At 42.6% G+C, this 27,142-nt stretch overlaps 1 pseudogene; it reads left to right on the forward strand.

Annotated features, from left to right (window-relative positions):
- Nucleotides 1-27,142, forward strand: part of LOC113916022 — a 146,356-nt pseudogene that overhangs the window by 106,818 nt on the left and 12,396 nt on the right.

Genomic DNA, 27,142 nt, shown 5'->3' on the forward strand with positions numbered 1-27,142 from the left:
ATTTACATTTCACATTAGCTTATGAATGTTTCTGGGGAGTCCTGAAGCAAAGGACCAGTTTATCCCAGCATTTCTCAAGTAGTTGGATTATAGAACTTGCTTTTTCATGTACAGTCTAGCAACATCCCAAAGTATAGGGGAAAGGATACTGGACTAAGAATCAGAAAATATTTGAGTTCCAATCCTAAACATAAGCTACTAAATATATCACTTGCAAATTGCTTAAACTTTATGGATTCCTGTCTCACATTTAGGTCTTTCATCCATTTTGAGTTTATCTTTGTGTATAGTGTAAGAGAATGGTCGAGTTTCATTCTTCTGCATGTGGTTGTCCAATTTTCCCAGCACCATTTATTGAAGAGACTGTACTATATGTTGGCTAATTGAATTTAAATTTTAAAAATGCTTATACTTTATAAGCCTGGGATTTCATTATTAAATCAGTGGAACGCCTACCTTAGGAAAGCTGTACATAATTCAGTTAGGATGCTATATGAGGAAGCTTTTTTTGTAAATAATATACTACACAGATCCTAGGGGATAGTATCATTAATTCAGTTTTTTGAACATGAAATGTGAGGAATCATTTCCCAACCACAGGTAACACTTGTTATTCAGTCATTCATAAAACTTTTTTTTATAAGATCCATTTCTTTCTTTGTCTTTTATTTTTGTAACCATCTAGTCCACTCCAAAACATCCAAGCAGCAAAATAATTGAATCTCATCAAAGGCCTTTTTCTGTTACACTCATTTGACATGAATCTCTATTCAATCTTGATATTTTAAATGACTGCCCTAAAAAATTAATTCTATAAAACCCACAAGTGCTATTTGAGACTAAGTTTTAAAGTAAGCACATAAAGGTGATGGGCATTAAGGAGGGTACATGGTATGATGAGCACCGGGTGTTATATGCAACTGATGGATTGTTGAGCACTACATCTGAAACTAGTGATGTACTACAGGTTGGCTAATTGAATTTAAATTTTTTAAAAAAGTAAGCCCATACATAAACCTGGTATTTTCTAACAAATTGATTTACACATTACCTGTGGATGGCAAACTCTGTTCCAGCAGCTCAGCACATCACATTTTTTACTCCTGTTGCTCATTACTTGTTTTTTTTTCCCCCCCTATTGTTGCCATCATGTTTTATATCTCCTATACATCGTCTAAAATACTGCTATTTCACTATGGGGTAATACATCAAAATTGACAATTCAGCACAAGAAAAATCTGGACTCAAGGAGTTTAATGTTCAAAGTACCATCAAGCATTCCATGTGTGTGTGTGTGTGTGTGTGTGTTTGCATGTCTGTGTGTCTGTGTGTGTCTGCATGTCTGCGTGTCTGTGTGTATGAATTATGGTCCACAGGCCAAACCAAATCCTGCCATCCTCCTAGTTTTGTACAGCCTGGGATTTAAGAGTAGTTTTTACATGTTTTAATGGTTGAAAGGGGGAAAAGGAAATATGTTGTGGTAAGTGAAAATCATATGAAATTCAAATTTTAGTGTCCTTAAGTTTCACCAGAGTGAAGCCACACCTTCCAGTATAACAGTAGAGTTGAGTAGTTGGAACAGAAAGTTGAAGGTTTACAAAGCCTGAAATATTGACTATTCCACCCTTTACAAAAAAGTTTGCTGGCCTCTGCCTTATGCTTGGGTTTTTCATCCAATGCGGTTTAGCTGAGAAACTATAGTTACTCCACTGAGCAGACATCTGGGGACAGATTTGGGAGAACAAGCTTAGTTAGCTTTTTAACTTAACTTACAGTGTAGGCAGTATAAGTTAGCAGAAATCTCAGGGCTTGAGCCTGGACCTGCACCTGACTCTGGTTTTCTCAGCTGTTTGTCCTAGGATATTGCCATTTGAATATCCCCATTCTCAATTTCCTTATCTATAAAGTCAGACTCATGAATTTAGCCCAGGACCTCCCACAAAGCAGTCTTCCGATAAATGTCAGGTTCCTCTCTCAGGTCCCAGCAAGCGCTACAGGGGACACATTACAAATGGACCCCAGCAATTCATTTTGTGGTCTAGACCCCACAACAATTTAAAACTAAGGAGCAGACCAGACCCCAGCCTGCTTCCTGCAGCTTATTCACAGCACTTTTCAGGTCTAGATCTTTTTCAGACAGATCATTTAGTTTCGCCCTTCCTTCTTGGAAACAATTACTGAGCTGCATGAGCTTCTCTCTGGAAATGGGCTTAAATCTGGACCTCCAGCGAGCACCCTCCAACAGCCCAGCTCAGAGCAAGAACCATGGACAACACTGGTGTAGCATCCCTACAAGTAGGGGAAAAGGTGGGAGGTGGGCACAGCTGGAGAACTGGGCCCCTAAGTGCTTAAACTAGTCAATGAGATGAACACTCTCTCTATGCCCCAACCTGCTCAGTGCTAAAGACAAAAGAACACAAGGCTTTGCCTGGCCACTCAGCTCAAGTATGTTCATGCCTCCCTACTCACCTGATGCATGGCCGTATTCCTGCAGGGTCAGAAAATTTAAGTGCGGTGCGTCCCCCAGATCTTCTGTGGCAGGCTGACACACCCATCCCCAAACTTCTGGGAGTGACTGCTATTGCTAAGGGATACAGGTGTTCCTGCTCCGGAGAACTTCCCTTGACCAAAACCTTGTGGTCATGCACTCTGCTCCTCACCCAGGAGCATCCCTGAGCCAACACATAACTGGTACAGGGGTACAAAAGACTGCCCCCTTGTCTCACGACAGGACAACTGCACTTCTCTGTATGCTCCAGAGCCGCCTCCCATCATCCCCAGGGCATCAGGCCAGGGCTAGACTTTTCTGAAGTGATGTCCTTGTTCCGCTCCTTGTGCTTTCCGAGCTCACTGCTTTAGTCTTCCCTTAGTGAAAAGCACTCCCTCCCAAAATCACAAATCCCTGTCTCAGTCCCTACTTCTGAGAGCCTTAACCTGAGACACTTCAACACTTCAAGTCACCCAAAGAGCACAAGCTTGAACTAATCCATACCTGGAAGGTGAGGTGGTTACGGAACCTGGACTGGATCACCCGACAGAAGAACCAAGCGACACTCAGGTATCTTGGAGGGTCAGAGGTTTATTTAACACCGGCATGCTAAGAGGGAGAATGAGCTCCAAAGGTCTGAGCCCCGAGCACAAAGTGGGTAATTTATACACTTCTACTTCCGCATACTTGGTACTTTTGGCGCAAGCGCAAAGTGGGGCAGGGAGAAGAAACCCGGATTGGGCGCGCCTGGGAAGCAGAGCAGAGAGAACCTGGAAGAGCCCTGGGGCAGGGGCTGGGACTCCTTTGCTGGCTTGGTCGGCCATCTTAAGACACAGATTTCCCTTATCATTCCCCTCTTTGATGCCCTTTTAAACACCTAGTTTAGAGGGCATCGTTTCCATCCTCTAAGGGGCAATAGTGAGTAAGGAGAAGGGCATTAAGAATACAAGGACCAAATGCCACTGTGAAGAGGAGCATTAGGAGGGGGCCGATGAGGGGGGGTGAACAAGGGAACCACTGTGAGAGGGAATCCCACCAAGTCATCCGCTGGAGTGCTTCCACTGGTGATTTACTCATTCCTGTAATTAGGTCAGAGTTTCTTGGACCACCTCTGACTCATTAGCATAGAAACAACATTCCTCCTATAAGAAGAGGCAAGAGTCCCCCTTGTGCAGCCATGAGCAAGTTGAGCCCATGCCTGTTTTGGAGGACCACTGAGGCTAGTGAATCGAGTTGGCACTGCAGGACAGGGCTGAGTGGGGCCAGGAAAACCATGGTGAAATGTGCTTAGGAGTAGACAGCAGAGGGCCAATAAAAGTGGGGTCTACACCTTAGTTAGAGGGAGCCATCATGGCTAATCTGACAGCAGATAAAACCTGTGGACAAGTAAGTGCAGTAATATACCCTAGGGTCACCCAATAAGCAATGGCAATAGTAAGCCTCTGGGGAAAAGTCCAGTCAGGAGGGGCAACAGCGTAGAGTCTGACTTCTAAGAGGAGGGAAATTATGCTGATGAGAGCTAGGCACCACGGTGAGCAGGTGCCCATTAGTTGGTGGGGTCTCATCAAAGGTGAAGTGAGGTCTGGCTGGACTCTCCACTGGCACAGCTCCTCATCCAGATGATGAGCTTTCTTCACTCTTGAGTGGTGGACCCACGGGGTGACACCTGAGAACTTGAGGGCAGTAGTGGTGGTTAGAACAACAGTGTGGGGCCCTGTCCACTGGGGTTTGAGGGGGTCTTTCTTCCAATCTTTGACCCAAACTGAGTCCCCTGTCTGGAAGGAGTATACCTGAGACCCCTAAGGAGACTGGGGCCCTCCTCAATGGTGTACTTTTGTAATTTATTTAGGGGTGGCCCCCAGGGCCTGCTCCTTTATCCCTTTATCTCCAACCTGATGTAAGTTTCCTGGAAGGCTCCCAGGCATGGGGGAGGGCATCCATATATTAATTCAAAAGGGGAGAAACCTAGTGTCCCAGGCATGCAGCGAGCATGCAGGAGAGCTAGGGGTAGCAGATCCAGCCATGGGAGATTAGTCTCCTGACAAACTTTGCTAAGGTTCCCTTGAGGGTGTGATTCATTCGCTCTACTTTCCCTGAGCTTTGGGGGCCGGTGAGCGGTGTGGAGTCTCCAGGTGATATTGAGAGATTTGGTCAAGACCTGTACAATGTTACAAATGCAGGTCCATTGTCACTATGGATTGTTAAAGGCAGGCCAAACCGGGGCATGATCTCCCGCAAGAGGACTTTAGCTACTTCCCAGCTCTGCTCCATCCTGGTCAGAAGGCTTTGACCCACCCAGAGTTTTGCATACTATTTGATGTTAAGTTCTTGCCCCAGGGTGAGTTTGTCTGCCTCCTTGATGAGTAGGACTGTGGCTGCCAGCACCCTGAGGCACGGTGGCCATCCCGCTGCCACGGGGTCTAGCTTCTTTGACAGGTATGTAACTGGCCATTGCCAGGGCCCAACAGTCTGGGTGAGTACCCTGAGTGCTATTTTTTACAAAGAGATTGAAGGGTTTTTCTACATCTGGTAGGCCCAGGGCTGGAGGCCACCCCAGGGCGGTCTTTATCTCTGTGAAGGAGGCTTCTGCTTCCTCAGTCCAGGCAGGGGGTTCTTGATCTGGTTCCCCCTAAGAGGTCATAGAGGGGTTTTATTATTGCCAAGAACCCAGGGATCCAGATGCTGCAGAATCCTGCCACCCCCAGGAATTCTCATTGGCCCTTTTTTTGGTCTGGGGCTGTGGCAGGGAGATGATGACTTTCTTTCTCTCCAGGCCCTAGTTCTCTCCTCCCTTGGGTGAGGAGGAAACTGAGGTATCTGACCTGTTGTTGGCAGATTTGTGCCTTCTTCCATGAGACTCGGTATCCCGAGTCTGACAGGAGCTGTAGGGGGGGTCTTTGTGCCTTTTGTGCAGTCTTCTTGTGTGTCACTGGCAAAGAGGAGGTCATCCACATACTGGAGGAGGATGCATCCTGTGGCCTCTCTTGGGAAGCTGGCGAGGTCTGTGGCCCGCACTTCCCCAAAGAGGGTTGGTGAGTTTTTAAACCCCTGTGGGAGGCACATCCAAGTCAGTTGCATCTGGTGCCCTGTAACAGGTTCAGTCCATTCAAAGGCAAACAGTGGCTTACTCAGGAGTTAAGCAGAGGCAGAAGAAGGCATCCTTTAAATCTAGGCAAGATGTTCTTGGATGCCAATCTTAGCTTCTTGTGGGAGGTGGGGTATTGCCTTTGCCTCTGAGGTTGGGCTCCTGAGATCAGTTCAACAATGATAGGGCCCAATTCTGGGCTAGTCCAGGTGGGTTCTCTTTAGCCCATACTGAAGGGGAAGGCAAGTCTGAACTGCGAGCCGCTCAGTTGGGCCTGGGCACAGAATAGCCTCCATTCTTCTTCCCTCAGCGTGGTAATTGCTAGTACCAGAGACCTCGTCTCTTCTTGCCTTGGGTTCAATTGGAAGCTAGTGTGTCCCGTGGGCTCAAAGATTATCTGAGCCCCAAGCTTGGAGACTATGTCTCGGCCCAGGAGGGGGTTGGGGCAATCAGGCAGATAAAGGAATTCATGTCAGATCTTGTGGCCCCCAAGTTCACACTGGTGAGCCTGACAAAAGGGCTGTTGTACTACCCATGTCCCAGTGGCCCCAAGGATGGTCACAGTCCTTTTGCTGAAAGGGGCCACTAGGGAGGTGACAACAGGGTGTTTGGCCCCAATATCAACCATAAAAGTCACTGGTTGGCCCCCCACTTTCATTTTGATCATGGGCTCATGGGGGCCAAGGAGGAGGGAACCAGGTCCCCCTCAGTCTGAGTCTATTCCTGCAAGGCCTATGAGGTCCTCCTCTCAGGGTTCTTCCTTGTAGTGGCTGGGCTTCTGAGCCTTTCCCTGGTTGGGACATTCATTTTTCCAATAGCCTTTCTCCTTACAGTAGGCACATTGATCCTTTGCCAAGAGGGTTCTGGGTCTCCCCTCTTTCAGTGGTCGGGGTCTTCCCCGCCTTTGTGTCATCCTTTTCTTCCAGGGTGGCAGCGAGGAGGATGACCTTCTTTTTCATCTTTTTGTCAGCTTCCCTTTCAGCTGTGACCTCCCTGTTCCTATAGACCTTATTGGCAATCTCTATTAGGTGGCAAAACCCTCTAGTTTCTGAAGTTTTTTTGTGATCTCTGGGGTGGCCTGAGCCACAAAGGAGGTGTTTACCATCTGTTGGCTTTCCTATGCCTTGGGGTCAAATGGAGTATATATATCCTGGATGAGGCAGTTAAGACCCTGGCCTGTCCCTGCCTATTGCAAGTGAATTGCATCCAGGCGGGGAGGGTCTGGGCAATTCCTAGCCAGGAGTCAATGTACGGAAACTGGTCAGGGTGTCCTAGTTCTCCTGTTATGACTCGCCATACTCGATGAATCACTGGGACATCCAATGTCCCTTCTGAAGGACACCTGACATTAAAGGTGGGTCATTCCAATTCACATAGGGTTCTCAACTCGCTGGGGTCCATCCTGACTCCATAGTCTCCCAAAAACCCCTTCTTGAAATTTTTGATCATGGTCTCTGGAACCATAGGTTTACTCTGCCCTGACCCCATGGTGATGTTCCCATGTGTGGGGACACAAAGACAGACAAGGGGGCCGGGTGCCTCCTGTGGTGAGGAGACCAATCACATGCCTGTCTGGCCATGTCCCAAAGGAGCTTAGGCGAGGCTTAGCCGTAGCGGTCTCAGCATTGTGACTTATAATCGGGAATCTATTCCAATGTCGCCCTAGACTATGCCATTCACCACAGAATCGCAGATGGGCCCACTCAGACTCCTTAGGCTTCTGGGGACCTAAGGGTGCCCATCCGTGGAGTCACAGAATCAGTCCGCTTGAGCAAGCCAGGTTGGACTGCACATTCACTCACACGTTCACACTCCAGAAGTTATTACATTCCCTCCCTGGGAATCCCTACCTTTGAGGCCTCTAAGAGGTCTCTGAGAGGTGATCAGGCTCCCCTTCCACCCTGATGAGTGGGGCCTGTCTGGATCCTGGGGCCCCAGGCCTTACTGTTATCCAACCTTGGGACCAGGTCCTCACCTGCCAAGTCTCCTTAAGTCCGGCGGGGAAGAGCAGAGCAGGGCCAGCCCAAGATGACCGGGGCGGGAGACTGCCGAAAATTAGGGCAGGGCGCACATTCTCCGTTAGGATCCCTCGTTCCAACACCACCCCACTGTTGCCCCAAACCAGTGGCAACAATGGGCCAGCACAGTTGGGTCTCCCGGTCAGGGAACCAAATATTATGGAACCTGGACTGGATTGCCCAATGGGAGAACCAAGCGGCACTTGGAGATCTTGGAGGATCAGAGGTTTATTTAACATCGGTGGGCTCAGAGGAGAATGATCTCCAAAAATCTGAGCCCCGAGCACAAACAAAGGGGATAATTTATACACTTCTACTTCCGCAGAGCTGGTACTTTTGGCACACGCGGGGAGCAGAGCAGAGAGAAGAACCCGGAAGAACCCTGCTGCAGGGACTGACTCCCTTGCTGGCTCAGTCAGCCATCTTAAGACACAGATTTCCCTTATCAAGTTCACCAGGACCAGCCCTAGCACAGGAACCAGCAGACTGGGATCCACCCGTGAACACTTCACTCAACACTCAGTGCATATTTGATTGATGACAGGGCCAGATTCTGACATGGATGGGCTGAGGTAAAACTAGGGGGCCTCTAGGGATGGAATTCCAAGACTGTTCTTTGAAATTATAATCTTAGCATTAAGCCTGAAGGGGGTGGTATGGCTTAAAAGCTAGCACAAAGAGAAAGATGGCCCTTTTGCAAGGCAAGGCCAAGATGAGGGCCAGGAGAGCAGGCAATTCAGAACAGCCCTGGCAAGGTTGAATGCTTACAGAAATTCAGCTTACCCCATGATCAACCCATGATGCTCTTTGACCTGAAGTGTAGCACTAGCCCTGCTTAATAAGGGGACTGTGCCAAGTCCATCAGGAGCTTAAGAGGGTAGAGGAGAGAGGGCATTCTCCTCTCCTTCCTCCACTGGGGGAGAAATGATTGGGAACAGTGTGGCTACCGTTGACGACCAGGAGGGCAGCCACCATGTCATTATGTCAGTGCCACATGCATTCAAATCGCCAGCCTCATCAAGGTGGCAGGAAAGGCAGCAGGCACTTACTCTGCAAAGATAATTTAAAAGCCTACAGGTGAGACTCTCAGCCAGATTAAATGGGTTTTGCTTCAGTGGCTTACAGCTGATCAAGCAGTCAGGGAGTGCAGGGAAGTTTAAAGAGAATGAAAGGGTGAGCTATGGAAATAGTCTGTCATAGTAAAAGGAATTAGGCTTCAAAGGCAAGTCAGGATGTGTCTGTGAACCCAGAGGAACCATGCAGCAATGGAGACTGAACCCATGACAGAGGACTCAGGTGGGAGAAGGAGAAAATGAGGAAATGTGAGGAGTCCCCTGGTTTCACTGACATAGAGGAAATTGACAAAGGGCCAGCTTGCCAGAAAAACCAGAACTTGCTGTGATGTTGGGTAGAATGTTGGTTACCAGGTAAATCTGTAAATGTAATTCTACACTAGACTGCAAAGGGCAGGAACGTTTTGGGAAGGTGAAAATATTCTAGGTCTTAATTGCAGGTTAAGATTTGTCAAAACTAGATACCTGTGCACCTGAAATGTGTCAATTTAAAAAAAAAAGTGTCAATTTTATGGTATGTAAATTATACCTCCAAAAGTTGTTTTAAGTTTATACAATGAATATATACTGGAAATGTGCTAATAAATGATTATTTCACCTAAAATATTAATAAACTAATCAGTTACAGTATAGATTAAATCTTGGTCTTGAGATCACAGAATTGTACAAATTGCACTGCTAGCCAATTGAGTAAAAAAAAACAACTTTCAGAGATATCAGTTTATTTGAGTGAAAATGTACCATTTTCATTTTTTACTAATAAGCTACTTTTTCCTAAAATTTCTTTATGAAACAAGTGTATATATGTGAACTGGCAGGAGAAATAGTTTGCAATGTTTGGACAGAATGTGTGAGAATTTTGAAAATTAAGTTTTATTATTTCCAGGATGGCTTATAGTCCTCAAGTGTACTGAATTGCAGTGGGCACAAAATGGAATTAACTAGAACATCATTATTTATCACATTTTTTTAAAAATTATGAACTCTGTGTGTTTTCAATCATTGTTTCCTGTACTTCAGGCATAAATTTGTTTTGGAAAGAGATTTGTTGGACCAAAGCTGAAAGAGACAGAAAGAGCATATAGATCAGGCATTAATAAATGGCATTGTGTTTTGAACAATGGTTGTCAACACAATTTTTTCCTAGCAGAACATTGGGAGGAAATTTTCCCATCTTTTGGCCTGCTTTAGAACCTCGTACTGAAGTCAGACATTCTGTGGCTTCTCTAGGAAAAGGTGATTTTAAAAAAGCAAAAGTTTTACAAATACAAATTGGAACTGTTTTCTATTTGGAGACCTAACATTAAAAATATTTCATGGAAACCAACAAATTCAAAGGTATTGGAAATAATGTGTGTCATAAAACTTGGAGAGGTAAAACTAAGAAATTCTTTCTCCTACTGTTCCAAATCGGATTGGGAAAAATGTTTTTGGCATGTTGTCAATTTTTGTGGGCATTAATCTGTTAAAAGTAAAGTTACTGCAGAATATAAAATTGGAAGGGCCCTAAAATTTATTTGACTTTTAACCTTAAATTATTTTGCTCTTAGGTGGAATATTAGTCATGGTTCTCTAGAGAAACAGAACCAGCAGGGTGTATGTATATATAGAGAGAGAGATTTTATTTTAAGGAATTGGCTTCTGTGTTTTGTGGGAGACTTGGAAAGTCCAAAATCTTCAGGGTAGGACAGCAGGCTGGAGACTCAGGAAAGCATCTCAGTTCAAGTCCAAAGGTGGTGGTCTACTTGCAGAATATCTTCTTGCTCAGAAGAGCCATAAGTTTTCTATTAAGGCCTTCAACTCTCTGGATGAGGCCCACTCACATTATGGAAGGTAATCTGCTTTATTCAAAGTCTACTGATTTAAATGCTAATCTCATATATAAGAGTGCATTTACAGAAAAATAATGTTTGACCAAATATCTCAGTACTGTGGCCCAGCCAAGCTGACACATAAAATTATCCATCACAAGTGGGAGGAAGAAAAAAAAATTGAAATATATAAAAAATGACTGTGAATCACACATAACAGTATTAGGGGATAGCTAGATTTTAGGTAAGTGTAGAAATAGAACTGAAATATGATATAGCCACTTGTACTTGAACTTTGGTGACAGGTTTTTGGTGGAACACTGCACAGTGAATATTGTCAAGGTCACAAAGAGCTGTAAGTTGTCTTATGAAAACATTCCCAGCCAGTCTTCTCATTTTAATATAGGCTGTATTTCTCTGACAGTGGAATAATAATAATTCTATTTTCTGATACTTTCAAATTTGGAATACTTGGCAGAGTGAAAGCTTAGGTAATAGTTACTCTATATACATATATCAGGGCCTCTAAGAAATTGAAATTCAACACTAAACAGTCTGCAATAATTATTTTTAAAAAATTGATAGTGATAGTGGCACTAGTTAAAACAGGAATGTGGAGGGAAAGAGAGGCAATAGGTATAGAAGTGGATCCATTTATTATTGTTTTGACACAGTCTGAAGAAACACTGAGCCCTTTATTGTAGGTCACTATTGATATATTGTTTGAAAGATGGCTGGAGAAGTTTATAGAGTTTTGAGAATCTGTTTTTTGTTCAGTTTGTTTAGGAACCAGAATGTTCCACCAAAAACCTGTCCTTAATACACTCTTCTTATATTGGATTAGAGCCTACCTAGTTAAATTACCTCTTCAAATACAAAGTCCCAATACAAAGTCCCAGGTACATTCTGAGGCACTGGGGGTTGGAAATTCAACATATGAATTTGGGAAGGACATGATTCAGCCTGTAACAACATCCATGGAGTCTTTTTATGCTTTTCAAAATAAATTGAAAGCATCAAAACTCTTTCTCCTATGATGAACTGTTGACCTAAAACTAGCTTAACAAACCCAGAAGGGTTTCATGTGGGCCAAACCCTGTTTCCTGCCTTTTACAACTTTTTCACTTCCCTGACTCTACTGAGCTTCTGCTCACCCTCCTATTGTCTCCCTGTAAAATGCCCAGTCACCTCTGTACAAGTCAAAATTGAGTCCATTCATTTCACACTCTTTTCACTATCATAATAGTATATTATTAATTAAAATCTGTCCTTACCACTTTAACTAGTGCCCAGCTATGTTTATCTTGGACAGAGGGTGAGTTAACAGTTAACAGGTTCTGTCATAAATGAGGAGTATGCTATTTTTTTAAAGACTTTATTTATTTATTTGACAGAGAGAGACACAGTGAGAGAGGGAACACAAGCAGGGGGAGTGGGAGAGGGAGAAGCAGGCCTCCCACTGAGCAGGGAGCCTTAAGGGGGATTTGATCCCAGGACCCTGGGAACATGACCTGAGCCAAAGGCAGACACTTAACGACTGAGCCACCCGGTGCCCCTGAAGTGTGCTATTATTATACAGGAAAACAATACTGAGAGGTGGTGTTGGGGAACAGGAACAATAGGTGAAATAAAATTCTTTTTATAGGAAGAAATAAATTTAGAAAAACATGGACAAATGAATTCTGTTGAAAGGGGCTGTGATAATCAAAGTAGGAATTTATTTAATTGGAGGAGGAGAAGAACTTAAGATCACTTAGTAAAAATTAAGTTCAAGGAAATGGGTTGGTATGTTCAAAAGAATATGTACAGGTCACCATGGATGTTGTGACAGGCAGAACTGTGTACTTCCCAAATTCATATGTTGAAGTCCCAACCCCCAGTGCCTCAGAAAGTGCCTATAAACAAAATAAAGAAAGAGCATTATAAATGTTTTCATTTTGTGATTGTAGAAGTCAGATGTGGCCACGAACAGTCTAGATATGACAAAATGAAGCAGAGGGTCCAACTGAGGCAAAACTGAGGATACAGCACTACTGATTCCATGCAATGAGCCTCTTCTCCATGTTAATAACCACATAATAAGGGGCGGAAACACTAGTTCTGGGGACTGGATTGTGTGCCCCCAAAGTTCTAACACTCACGTTCTAGGATTCTCTCAGTAGAATCCTTGTTCTTAAATAGTTGTTAATAGTTCTTCTTGTGAGGGACAGCAAAGTTAAGAACAACCTATGTTGCCATCTTGGTGACATCACTCTCAGGATTCTTGATTGACAGGTTTTCATTCCTCCAGCGCTTTGAATATGTCATTCCACTGCCTTCTGCTCCCCATTATTTCTGCTGTGAAGTCAGATGCTAATTTATTGGGTTTTCCTTGTTAATAATGAGTCATTTTTCTCCTGCTCCACTTCCAGATTTTCTCCTTGTCCTTTGCATTCAGTATCTTTGCTATGATGTGTCTATTTGTATATCTCTTTGCTTATTCATTCTACTTGGAGTGTGTTGAGCTTCCTGAATGTGTTGGTGTTTTTCAATAAATTTGGGATGATTTTGTCCATTATTTTTACAATATTTTTCCTTTTCTTATTTCTATTTATTTATTTTATTTTATTTCCTGCTCTATTTTTGGTACTCCCCTTATGTAAATGTTGGCACAGTTACCACACCAATGTTCTCTAAGGCTCTGTTCATTTTCTTCATTATTGTTTCTCTCTTCTTCAGATTGAGTTATCTCTATTGATCTGTCTTCAAGTCTGCTCATTCTTCCTTCTGCCAGTTCAAATCTACTGTGAAAGCCCTTCAAGTGAATCTTTTGTTTCACTTATTCTCCTTTTAAACTCAAGAAATTCCTTTAATATGCTTTCCTAGCTTATTGCTGATATTTTCTATTGATGGAATATTATCATCACACCTTTAATCATGGTTTTCTTTAGTTCTTTAAGATATTCATAACAATTTTTTAAAGATTTTATTTATTTATTTCAGAGAGATAGCAAGAGAGGAGCACAGTGGTGGGGAGGGGAGAGGGAGAAGCAGGCTCCCCACAGAGTAGGGAGCCCAATGCAGGGCTCCATTCCAGGACCCTGGGATCACGACCTAAGCTGAATACAGATGCTTAACCAACTGAGCACCTAGGCACCCCTCATAACAATTTCCTTAAAGTCTTTTTCCATTGTATCTGACCTCTGGTCTCTCTCAGAGGCAGTTTCCGTTGCCTGAGTTTTTTAGGTATATGGGGTCAAACTTTCCTATTTCTTTGCATTCCTCTTAAGTTTTTTTGTTGGAAACTAGATATTTTAGATAATAACAATTCTGGACACTGGCACTCTCCTTCTGGTACTTGTTATTGTTATTCGCTTTTTGTTTGTTTAGTGATGGTTTTTGTTGTTGTTTTTTTAGTGAAGTCTATTCCCACATCCCACAGTATTGGTTCTCTGATGTTGGCCCTTAGGGGGATGAAGAATTGGGTACACCCAAAATTGCTCTGGAACAAGTATGGTTTTGGCAGGACTCTCTTTGACTGTCTCTTTCCCTGACCACACCCAGGAGCCCTATGTATATCAGACACATTCCAATCCAGGGCATTTCACCTTTGCTTCCCCTCCCTGGAAGACTCTTCCTCCAGATATTGTCATTTCTTACTTTCTCATTTCATACATATTTTGAGTCAAATGTTATTTCCAAAGAAAAATCTTCTCTGGCATATCTATAGAAAATAGCAGTCCCTCTTGGAGTGCTTCCTTGTTTTATTTTTTCCCACAACACTTATACTGACTGGCATAATAATATGATTTATTTTTATAGTCCATCTCATACACTAGAAGGTAAGATTCACAAAGCGTGAATGTTGCCTACCACATGCACTGTTATATTATTTTTAGGGCCAAAGACAGTCCTTGGCATATAGTAGGGCACTCTCCCAAATATTTGTTAAATAAATTAATTTTTTAATTAATTAATACTGCTCACCCTATTAAAAGTGGGGGGAAGTATGCTCTGGAAAGAAGACTAAGAAAGAGAAAATTGTGGGTGCAGAGACACCAGAGTCAACTTTCTCACCTCTGCCTTCCTGGTCTTACTCCTCTGTGTTTTGGGGGAAGTTATTCCTTATTACTTTACTCTAAAATTTCACACATCTCAAGCTGCAAGGCAAGAGACAGGAAGAGCTGGTACAGAAGGAGAAAATAATTTGACTGTGATTAATTTTCACAGGCATACTCATTCCCAGGGTTAGAAAAATATGTATAAGAACAAGTGCAAAGAGCCACAACCATGCAGGTAGAAATGTTACATGTACTTTTTTCAGAATGCTTACATAGAACTTTATGCAATCAGTTCATTTCTCTGGTTCAAAACTTTCAATGATTCCCCTATTTCCCCCAGGAGAAAGACCCCAGATCTTTCATATGATTAAAAGATCCTGTAGGAACTGGCGTCCTTCCTCTCTCAATGTCTATCAGGCCACCTGCTTCCCAGCCTTGCTGGGCTTTCTTCATGTCCCCAGATAGTTTCTCAGCATCTATATATACATGGTCCTGCACCCTGAAAATGTTCCTCTTTGGGCATGGCCTAGATAATCTTAATCATGTTTCAGGTCTCAGCTCAAATGTCACTTCCACCAGGCTTCTGCTGACCCTACACTTAAATAGTCTCCTATGGTATTTAGGATAAATCCAGCTGCTGTAACAAATAGACTTCAACACTAGAATGGTTCAAATCCATAGAAGTGTGCCTCACTCAGTAGCGGTCTGGGAATAATTCAAGGACAAAGGCTGATGTGGTCTCCAACTTCTTCAATACATGGCTTCTAGGATCCCATGGTTATCTCCATCCTGGTTAGCTGGGCCAGGGTAAGAGTATAGAGGAGCATATATGGGAGGTTTTATGGGTCAACCCAAAGTTGGCACACAACACATCTTCTCACATTCTACTGGCTAGACGTCAATCATGTAACCATCCTAACAGCAAGAGAGATTGGGAAATGTAGTCTAGCTGTATTTCCAGGATGAAGAGAATTTGGATTTGGGCAAAAAAGTAGCAGATTCTGCCATAAGGTCCCTTTCTCCTCCCCTTCTGTTATTTTATAGCACTTGATATTTCTCTATCACAAAGCTATATAAAGTCTAAAAAGGCAGGGAATACCCCCACTATATCCCTTGCAAGTCTGGCACATGTATATATTATATTGAACTGTGTGAAATCGCTGTCTTGTTTGTCATAAAATGTCTAATATCGGCGATTTCAAAAAACAACCTTTGAGGCACACCTTTGATGACCAGTTGTTCCGCAGAGCCTCTCCCACAGGTTAACAGAAACTCAGAACTCAAAGGCTTTCTAGCTTGTTTCTTTCCTCTTATCTTAAGCCTTGTTATGTAATTTACCTCCTTGCCAGGGAAACACTTGTAGAACAAAGTGTTCTACGGACTACCTCTGGGCCCTGCAGCCTGTGGAAGTCTGGGGGAGGAGCAGGGGACTCACACACAGACGTCCTCTTAGGCTGAGGAGAATGCGTGTTAATGAATGACAGACCTTCTGTTCTATCCCATTTAAGCAAACATTTGTTCAGCATCTACTATGTGCCAGGCACTGGATCCAGAGGCAAGGACACAAGGACGATTACTTCCTTTGAAGAGCTTATGGACTTGCAAGGGGCTCACGGGCAGTTTGTTTTGGAAATACCCCTTTGGCAGTTTTCAGAACAGGGGGAAGAGAAAGGAAAACCATCTGGGAGATGATTTTAATAATCCAGGCAAGAGATGGTGTCACGTATTATTTCCCTTCACAGCTCTTTCTTCCTGTTTTTCCCTAATTAGGGGGAAAGAGGGTGGGAGGAGAGGTGGTCATGGGAAGGGTGAAGGGGCTGGAGAAGAGGACTTGTCAAGGAGAAAGGCAGTTGTCCTTCCCCTGGTGATGAGGGAAGCGGGTAAGCCACAGAAAGGGGCAGCCACTGTGTAGATAAATATCGGGGATGCCTGGGCCTTGTTTGGATGGTGCTTCAGCTAAGAAGTTCCCACTCCTTTCCAATCCCCTAAAATAGGGACATCTGCCTCTAAAATTCGGAAAAAATTGGGATCACAATGACTTCAGCAACTGAGGCTGTTCAGCCTTTCCCGGCTTCCTTAATCTTTGGACCCCGCCTTAATCTTTTTGAAGGTAGTGTTGGAGAAATAGGAAGGAAAACCCACAGCAGAGTGTGTGCTTTCCATCATTTGTCGAGCAGGAGCAGTCGTTTTGCTGGGTCTTTGTTGCTCTCGGGCTCAGAGCTAAAAATAGACGTTCCAAAGAAAGCTCCCTTTAGGTGGTCTTACCAAGGCAATTTACATTATCAGCTCCTAGCTTCAAGACTTAATTTGGAACATTCCTGCATTTGATGTGCTCCATTTTTTTTCAGGGGTGGCTGCTTTTTCACAACAGACTCCAAGGAAGTGCTCACCACAGGGATCTCAAATCTTGAGTCAAGAATTAGGACAGGAAGTGGGGGGCGGTGCGGTTAGCACAGTTTTAGGTGTCAGGTAGACTCCAGTTGGATTCCCTGCATAGGGCTATCAAATTCTTCTGCCCATCTTTTTCTCCTAGATGAAGGTTAAAAATGTCTGCCCACATAATTATACTCCTCTAAGCTTTCTACTAAACCCAGTAACTTCGTGGGGTCACAATTCCCTTTTACCGTGAATGCTGGAGAGTAGTCTGCAGTTGTCACTGTCAACTCGGAAAGAGCATTCACGTCAGAGCACAGAGATCCTCAAGGCAGTCCTCAGATTGAGTGGCATGTCATATGCAGGTCATTCTGAGCAGTGTCAGGGAGCCTGAGCCTGAAACCTGGGGGCACAGCTGCCTGCACCATCGTGGAGACTGTGGAGCTGGGAAGCAGCAGGGAAGTGCCTGAGCCATCAGGAGGTAACAAGCTGTCACTGTCAACCCTGCCCAAATGACCCCTTCGGTGGCACGACTCAGACAGGTCTGACTTCTGTTACCAAAGGGCATGTGTATAACCTGTCACATTGTAAAGAGAGCTTTCAAAGACAATTTTATTATTTAGCCATTTTGACAACTTCATGGAATGACTTCAACTCTGTAAAGATGAGGAAATGAAAACTCGGGAGGGTTCATTGACTAGTCTGAGTTCAAACTCACCAAACTTTCAAGCATCAGAGTACGGGAAATAAAACTGATGCTTGTTTTAGTGACGTTCAATATCTATTTGGCAATAATGTCTTACCATCCAGAAGCAAGATACCTCTGACCATCCATTAAAATCTCAAGTTTTGTCCTCCACTTACTGACTCAGCAGCTACAGACTAAGTGCATAGTTTGTGTGGTCAGGCACGTACAAAACAATACAGCTTTTGCTGTTATTGTTTTGTTTTATGTCATTCATTATATATAAGTTCTGCATTTTATAAAGTCTATTTCTTAATATCTTTTTAAAGTATTTTGCTGTTTGAATGCAGTCTTGCTTGTATTATATTTCTCCTTTACTATAGGGAGAGAGGAAAGCTGCTGCCATTTCCACTTTAATTTTCACACCAACTGCCCAATTGAACTCCCTACTGAGTTTTCATAGTTTTTAAATTAGTTCTCTTGTGCTTTTCAAGTAGACAGCTATGTTATGTGAAAATTAACAATACTATTAATTTACAATTTTCCTGGATCTCTCCCTCTTACCTCCTTCTCTTTCTCTCTTCCCTTAACTACCTTCTTATAGTTGGACTGTCTTGAATTGATAAAAAGAAAAATGCTCTCTCTGTGTTGGAATGAGGGTTGAGATTCAGAGAAAAGCTCCAAGTTTCAGTATCTCAGTGGCTTTTGGGAGTTGAGGAGAGGCACTACACCTGCTGTAGCCAGGTTCTGAAAAATAAGCTTAGAAAGGAAGGTCTTTGTGGAAGAGCTGGAGGAAATAGCCTATTCTGTGCACAGTTGTGAGGGACCAGAGGACGATGAGGCCCTCAGCCATTGTTGCTCCCTTCAGAACCAGAGAACATCCATCCCCTATGCAGAGGAACTCTAGCAACAGCCATATGCAGGACTGCCCAGCAAAAGAGCACCCCCCTTGCCTTAGCACCACATAGACCACTTCTCCAGATGTTCACACCAGTTGGCTTATCTCATATGTCTATTGGGGTTGGCCCACAAGATTAAGAACCACCCTCCAAGGGTTCCTGGGTGGCTCAGCCGGTTAAGCGTCCAACTCTTGATCTCAACTCAGGTCCTGATCTTAGGGTTCTGAGATCGAGCCTCGCCCCTGTCTCTGTACTGGGCATGAAGCCTGCTTAAGATTCCCTCTCTCCTGCTCCCTCTGCCGCCACCCTCTCTGTCTCTCTCTCTCTCTCCCTGTCTTAAAAAAAAAAAAAAAGAACCACCCTCCACTGAGGCAAAATGTAGCACTGTGACGTGATGGGTAGGCACCTGAGCTCTGGAGCCCATCTGTATGGGCTCAAACCCTGGGCCCCGCTATTCCCTGCCTGTGAGACCACTTGGGAAAATTACCCTTCTGTGCCTAATTTCCTTAGTATAAAATGGAGTTAATATTTGTACCTACCACCCAGGGCTTTAGGGAGGACTAAATTAGTAAATATATGTAAAGTGCTGAGAACAAAGCCTGGCTAATAGAATGTGCCCAATAAATCTTAGCTAGAATAGCGCCTGGTGAGTGAGCTCATTAGAACTAAGGTTCTGGCATGCTCTGGCGGCAAGACTTTGGGAAAGATGCTTAAAATTTCCCATTAATCTCTCTGAGCCTCATTGCCCTCATCTGCAGAGTTAAGAACACCTTCTTTGTTTAACATATAGGAGAATTACTTCAGAAAAGGTATATAAAACAGCTGAAATGGCAATGACCTGAAGTTGGTTTCCTTCCCGTTAAATATATTTATTATATCATAAGTTCCATGAGGATGGAGACTCACCTCTATGCCTAAATACGTCAGGGACTTAACTAGATCCAAAGAGGAAGCAAGGTTCTGCCCTGAATAAGAAGTTGTAGGATTAAATTCCAACCATCCTTCACTCTACAACAGAATCATATTTTTAGAAATACCTTGACCTTGGTCTTGTCAGTGCTCCTTCAGTAGGGTAATTTAAGGAGGGTCAATTTACAAAGAGACTATTTACAAAGCTATAATGAGATTTGAGGGTCTCCCAGGGATAGTAAGTAACACAGGGCTGGTAAGACAAGTAGGGCTGTTTCTATCCCTCAGCCTACAAAATCAAAGGGAAGCACTGGTCCCAAGAACCTGGAAGGAGGGAGTCCCATAGAAAGAGCCTCTGTGAGAAGCACTGAGCTCCATCCAGTCAAGGAACAAAGCCAGCCCAAGGGTGGGCTTACCTTACGCAAAGGGAGGCAGAAAAATATTTTGAACTCCCTCTCCAATCTTACATCGGTCTCCTGCTAGAGCTCCGCAGTGGTGGAATTTAACCAGAAACCAGGTGGGATGAAAGTAGGGTTGCCAGATTTAGCAAAGCAAAAATGCAGGACACACAGGTAAATTCCAATTTCAGATAAACAACAAAAAAATTTTTAGCATAAGTATATCCTAAATATTTCAGAGGACATACTTAGACTAAAAACTTACTTGTTACTTATCTGAAATTCAAATTTTAACCCTTTACCCTGTTGATGAGAGATCATTGATGGTTTCCATATAGGTCAGCCTCCCTGAGCAGAGAGCAGGATGGAAAGTTCAGGAAAGGGATGGAGGGTGGATGGAGGATGAGAGGTAAATGCAAAATAGTGTGACACACTCATTAGCTCACTTCTTTTGCCCCAACATATCCAGTATTTTTTCTTGTCTAGAAAAGTTTGAAACGCTAACATAGAAAATACATGAAATCACAAGAACTGCCATGTTGTCATTGGATCAATTATGTCATAGCCCTCTCCAAAACTAGCCTCCAGAACTGTGAGAAATACATTTCTATTGTTTAAAAGCTATCCTGTCTGTGGTATTGTGTTATGGCAGCCCAAATAGACTAAGACCACCATTTTCTTTCTCCACTAACTGGTCCTAGGAAACTCCCCATGAAGCCATAGCTGTGGGTTGAGGGAGAGACAGTGAAGGTGTCAAGAGCATTCTATTTTTAAACTGGATCATTTATTTGTACATGAGTGTTATAATTAATATTTTTATGTATAACTTCCATTTACGTTATATATCTTGGTTGTATTTATGCAAACAAGAAAAAAGAAAGAGAGAGGCAAGGGGACAGAGGGAGAATAGGAGGGAGGATTAAAAAAAAGATCTAAAAAATATACCCAAGTAAATAAAACATGACTAGTTAGTTAAGCAAGTGGTGGTTTCTAGTTAGTATAGAAAAATTGACTTACTCGGGGCGCCTGGGTGGCTCAGTCGTTAAGCGTCTGCCTTCGGCTCAGGTCATGATCCCAGGGTCCTGGGATCGAGCCCCTCATCAGGTTCCCTGCTCGACGGGAAGCCTGCTTCTCCCTCTGCCTCTCCCCCTGCTTGTGTCTCGCTCTCTCTGTCTCTGTCAAATAAATGAATAAAATCTTAAAAAAAAATTGACTTACTCTTTGATATCGATCTGAGAACAATGTTTTAGTCACTCACTAAATTTCAATATCATAAATTTTAGACTGTAATTCATAGAACCTGGATTGCAGATTTGGAAGTGAGTTTAGAAACAAAGAATATACAGAAACTAATACATATTTGAAGCATAAACCAATTGCTTATTAGCAATATTAAGAGTTCTTAACAATGTGTCATTTTAATATATTCTATTGCTAACACACTTATACCACGTGTATTTGTTTCAAATTAATAAGCTTAAAATGTCTGATGAATTTAATAGCATAGTCTCTCTTGATCTTATGGTTCTTGCAAACAAAAGACAAATTCTAAAATTGCAAATCTCCAAGGATCATAGAGTAGGAATTACAAGGCCAAATATTTATCAGCATTTTAGTTTTAGTTTAGAAGTTATGTCTACTTTTTAAACTTATGCAATTTTACATATCATCCTCTGGGAATTAGTCATTGTCTCTATAATTTTGGCAATGCTAATATCCCGTTTATGTGTTCTGTGAATGAATACCATAATTCGGGCACCCACACAGAAGAATTCTAAAGAACTTCAATAGCACTTTAATGTAGTTAACTAATAAGAAAATGGGCACACAGGAGGCTCACATGGGAAATTCTTTGTGATGACACTTAAGGAATTTTTTAAGATTTCAACTAGACAATTCACAATTCACAAAGTAGATAGTTGTGGGTAGAGAATGCAACAGGGAACAGGAATAGAATCATAGTGCAAGAGGGATATAAGTAGAATATCAGAGAACATCTCTCTGAAGGACCTGATTTGACCAGAAAGGAAATGGGTACCTGAGACAATGAATAGAGGTGCCCAGGGCATGGCAATTATTTTTGACTTTAGCTCTAAAATCCTGTCTAGAACCTTTTTAACAGGAGTGACAAATACTCTGGTGAGATTTCAATAACACTTGAATAAAGACTGCATGTAAAATAAGAACATTTGACCTGGTGATACTTTGATGTATGTGCTCCAGGAAAAAGAAAAAATGTACTTCTAGAAGTGACACCAATGAAAAGAGCATTCATCCCTAAAGTGAAGGGTAGAGGATTCTCTTTGATGTTTTTCTGACATGCTTCTTTTTCTTGCTCTTGGTTTAATCACTGGGTCAGGCTTGTCTGGAAGATTTGGGACAGTAAATGGCTACCATAAATTCTCACAGGTGATACCAGTTGATCCCACCAAGATAAGAAGCTGTGCCCCAGACACATAGCCAAAGCCAGCTTTAAAAGCATCCAAGTTGGGGCGCCTGAGTGGCTCAGTCAGTTAAGTGTCTGCCTTTGGCTCAGGCCATGATCCCAGGTCCTGAGATAGAGCCCCGCGGCGGGCTCCTTGCTCAGCGGGGAGTCTGCTTCTCCCTCTCCCACTCCCTCTCCCTCTGCCCCTGGTCCTGTGTATGCTCTCTCTTTCTCTCACTCAAATAAATAAATAAATACAATCTTAAAAAACAAAAATTCAAGTGATATAATGCAACAAAATTACAGGGTGGCACCAATGGCAATGTATGCTTCCAGGGAACTGGAACTCAACAGTTGTGGTTTTCTGGAAAGGGGTGGTAGATTGAAAAGAAGACTGGAGCAGTAGCTACAAGATCTGGATTTTTAGGCTCATCTCAACATTTCACTGGATTTGTAAGATTGAGTAAGGCACTTGGCTTCCCTGAGTGTCAAATCAGGATCAGAATGGTGAGATTAGGCTTGGCACATAGTAAGCACTCAAAAGTGTTATTTATAATCATTTGGATTTTATTATAATCTTGCAAGACTACTGTGTTACATAAAAATGCATATATGGAAAATTGCAATGCATTATGTACACCCCAGGAGCTATGTAATTTACTGTAGATTATGAAACTGGTATCCTTTCTAGCAGTTGTTACTTGGACCTTTAAAATTCAGGCAATTGAAATATTTTTCAGGATATAACACTAGTGAAAATTTTAAAACATCCACCCAAATCCTTTCCTTCACAATGACTGCAGCTAGGGGGAAGAAATCTCCTATGTATATAGATAAGGAATGAACAGGAACGTGGAAAAATGGCAATAATTAGATTTGCTAATGGTAGTAGAAATGTGACTTACTCTCTTGTATTTCTATGTACTTGACTCTGTTCTCTAAATTAAAATAGCTTTAATTCAAAAATAATGAAATGCAGAAAGTTAAGCTAAACATTGAGATTTATACTAGGGAACTCTGATAGCCTAAATAATCCTAAATAATACTAATATAACAGTTATCCATTTTGCTGAGCACCTCCCATGGGTTGGGAGCTGAGTGCTTTCCGTGCACAGATCTGTCTCTTTTTCCCAACAATACTGTGAACTGTAAGATACACATAAGGAAACTGAAGCTCACAGATTCCAAGCTTGCCAAGGTCTCCCAGCTGGCAAATGTAGAGTACAGAAGTGCTTTGTGTGTAACAGTTCAGAATAAATATTGGTCCCTTTAATCAGGGGAACACAGATGGGTTTGAGTTCTACTGGCTTTTTGGTGGTATTTGGAGCACTGAAGAGAAGGTTAAGTCACTGATCATGAGTATTTTTCACTTATGACTCATTCACTCCTGCACTAGTGTGAATGCACCAACTTTCCATGGCTTCCTGGTTGCCTGCACACACCTCCAGAGTGTGCAAGGACTATTCAAACAGCAGATGACAGATGAGGAGCAAGGCCCAGAGAGACAGGGAGGAGTCTGAGCTGGGGGGAGAAGAGAACTGAAATGGCTTTGGAGGCCTCCTGGAGCCAACATCAGCTACTAAAAAGAAGGAAAACACAAGCAAAGCAAAGGTTCTAAATTTAGCCCTGGGGCCCTCTGGGCAGTATTTCACAAGGGCCACTGCTATTTCCAGGAAAGAAGGAGGGGGCTTCTGAGAACCTGTTTCTCTTAAGGTGCTGAGAGCTTCCTTCTTAACAGACAAGCTGGGGAACCTCGGCTGCACCCCATCCTCGATGTTACCAAATTGGACGTAAAGATCGTTCTAAATGCCTTTCTTGCTCTCTGCATCTAATTTGCATTTTTCTAAAAATTAATGTTGCTGATATTATGGGAGAGAGCCAAAATAAAAAAGAAATACAGTACTCTTCTAGAAGTTGGGGATCAACAAAAAAATGTTTATTATTGCATTTTTCAAGGGATTTGAGGACATTTAACTGAAGGTGATAACAGTAAGCATTGCTAACTCTTCTGTGATGTCAGTTATGACTGAAACAGCTGACTACCAGTAGGTAAATTATCATGACTTCCTTTAGCAAGTCTTTTTTGAGCACAAAACCTGTACCAAAAACCGGGCAAAGCATTAGGGCTATAGATAATAATTAGACGTAATCCTCACCTAGTCTAAAGAGTGAACACTGTCTTATGATAAATGATTCATTATAATGTGATAAATGCTCTAGTGGATGAATGTGCAAAACAGGGGTGCACAGAGAGAAGCAGTGGGAGTTGGAGCAGAGCAGGGGTTTATCAAATAAGAGAAGGCAAGGTCCCTCCAAAGTGGGACAGTATCCTTGAAAACTATGAAGGGATCCTTTTTTGAGAGGCACTGTAGGATAAGTATTAGGGACAGACAGAAGCTTTAGAATCAATGTTCAGAGCCTGGCTCTGTCACTTACTAACTAATGTAGTAGATTTCAAAAAGCAGCCAAAATCCTCTACTTCCCTCACAATGTGAAGCTCCTCCAATCAAGAGGGGGAGAGTCTTCTTTACTCCTTGCATCTGGCTTCGCCGTGTCACTTGCCTTTTGAATGAGCAGAAATTTGACGAGGCTTGAGCATTACATCATGTCCTCTCTGGGTTTGTCGACCACTGAGATCACCACGTGCACAGCCTGATTACCCATTGTCGGATAAGAGACTGTGAGACCTAGCAGGTGACCTCAGGTGTGTAAGTGACCCCAGGGAGACTAGCGGTAGAAGTGGCCAGCTCAGCCTACACCAATTGTTTACGCACAGACTTCTGAGCTGAAGAGATGATTGCTATTGTAAGCGCTAAGTTTGGACATGGTTTGCTGTAAATAAAAACTAAATGGTACATTCAGTGGCTCTGGATAATCTTCTTCACCTCTTTAAACTTGGTTCCCTCATCTATAACATGGAAATAATCAGAATTGTCTCTTCAGTTGCTGAGAGTATTAAATAAGATAATGCATACAAAGAACTTACAATGCCTGGCACCGTAGAAATAGTGACTAGATAGATAGTGATTAATAGTATGATTACATACTTATAACCAGAATTGAATTTTTCCAGAAGTCAGGAGTGGCCCAATAGGATGTTGTATGCTCTATAACTACTAGAACCATAACATTTCCTGTGATGTTTTGAAAGTAAACAATGGGGGGGCACCTGGGTGGCTCAGTCTTTCTGCTCGGATCGTGATCCCAAAGTCTTGGAATTGAGTCCCACATCCAGGCTCCTTGCTCAGTGGGGAGTCGGCTTCCCCCTCTCCCTCTGCCCCCTCCCCCCCACCCCCCCCTGCTCGTGCTTTCTCTCACACTCTCCGTCCCTCTCAAATGAATAAAATCTTTTTTAAAAAGGTAAACAATGGGGATTCTTGTTTGTTTGATGTTTCAGCTTCTTTCATATATCAGTTAATAGGTTTTAAAATGCTATTTGGTGAAGTGCTATGTATTTGTGGGGTTTTTTTTCCTAAATTCAACTGCTTCTGCTTTTTTTTAACCATTGCCTCTGCACCACGATTTTGAGCAGCTGAATCTTCTGCTTTCTCTGACTTCAGTGGCATATAACGTCTTCCTGATTCATCTCCCATTGGGGGCAGCAGGGGGAATGTAATACTTAACTACATCATAGGAAGGATATGTGGGTTTGCTAATGGCCTCCTGAAAAAATTAAGTGTTAAGTGGTTCGATTCTTTCTACTTCTCTATTTTAAACATCAAGTCTAACAGAATTTCCTAAAAATTAAAATTCTGTTCTAATGGAACACAATTAGGAAAATACATGAACGTACCCTTTTCAATAATGTAGATTTAATTTCTTTCAAGTAACTTCAAGTAATATCTAATAGCCATAAGTGTTTATGTTCTAACTGAAGTCAGAAATTGACATAAATTTAAACTAGCTGCAATTACTGCATAATACTTACATTTTATAATTGTGCCTTTTTCTAATTAGTCATATGCTAGTGTTTCACACCTTTGAACTCGGCTCCACCTGACCCTCAATTCTCCCAATTGTGGTAACCCTGAAATACAAAACCTTGCTCGAGGTAACATGTTTATCCTTCCTGATAGAACTATCGAAAGAATCTTCAGTGATGCATTTATGAATGACGATTTCCTGGTAGGTAACAGCATCATTACATCTCCATTCTGAGTTCTATCTGAACCTAAAACATGCATGTTTGTAAGAACATGCGTCAGGGCTACAAAAATCAAATTGCCAACCACAAAGACACTTAATGAGGGAGATTTTCAATCACAGCCATGTTTATTAGTAGATCAGTTCCTCCAATTTGTTTGAACTAATCTATATTGTAGGCTGTAATTATATGGGCCTATAAATGAAAGAAAGCTAAGGTGTTTAAGTCACAAGGATATATCTGATTTTCCCACCTGTATTTTTAATCCCAGCAAGGGGCTCAGTTTGGAGACAGTCTAACATACAAGAGCTTGAGTCTGTAGTCAGAATGTCTTCACTTAATAGCTCTGTGCTCTTGGGCAAGATGTATCACCTCTCTGGTCCACAGGGTCCTCACCTGCAAAGTGGAAATAATAATATTTCTTCCTAGACTTCAGTGAGACAATGCACACAAAAGCACTTGAGGGGTACTTGGGTGGCTGTCAGTTAAGCATCTGACTTTGGCTCAGGTCATGATCTCAGGGTCCTGGAATCGAGCCCCATGATGGGCTCTGTGCTCAGTGGAGAGTCGGCTTGTCCCTCTCCCTTTGCCCCTCTCCCCACTCGTGATCTCCCTCTCTCTCTCAAATAAATAAATAAAATGTTTTTTTTAAAAAAAGCACTTGAAACAGTGGCTGGTGCATAATAGCACTCAGTACATGCTTGTTGAATTTGACCTTTGTGGAATGTTTCTTGTGATGGAAATGGCATGGGTTAGATCACTGTTTATGGGTAGGACGCGATAGTCAATGTTAG

Source organism: Zalophus californianus, chromosome 1, assembly GCF_009762305.2.
Source record: "Zalophus californianus isolate mZalCal1 chromosome 1, mZalCal1.pri.v2, whole genome shotgun sequence".
Classification (NCBI taxonomy): domain Eukaryota; kingdom Metazoa; phylum Chordata; class Mammalia; order Carnivora; family Otariidae; genus Zalophus; species Zalophus californianus.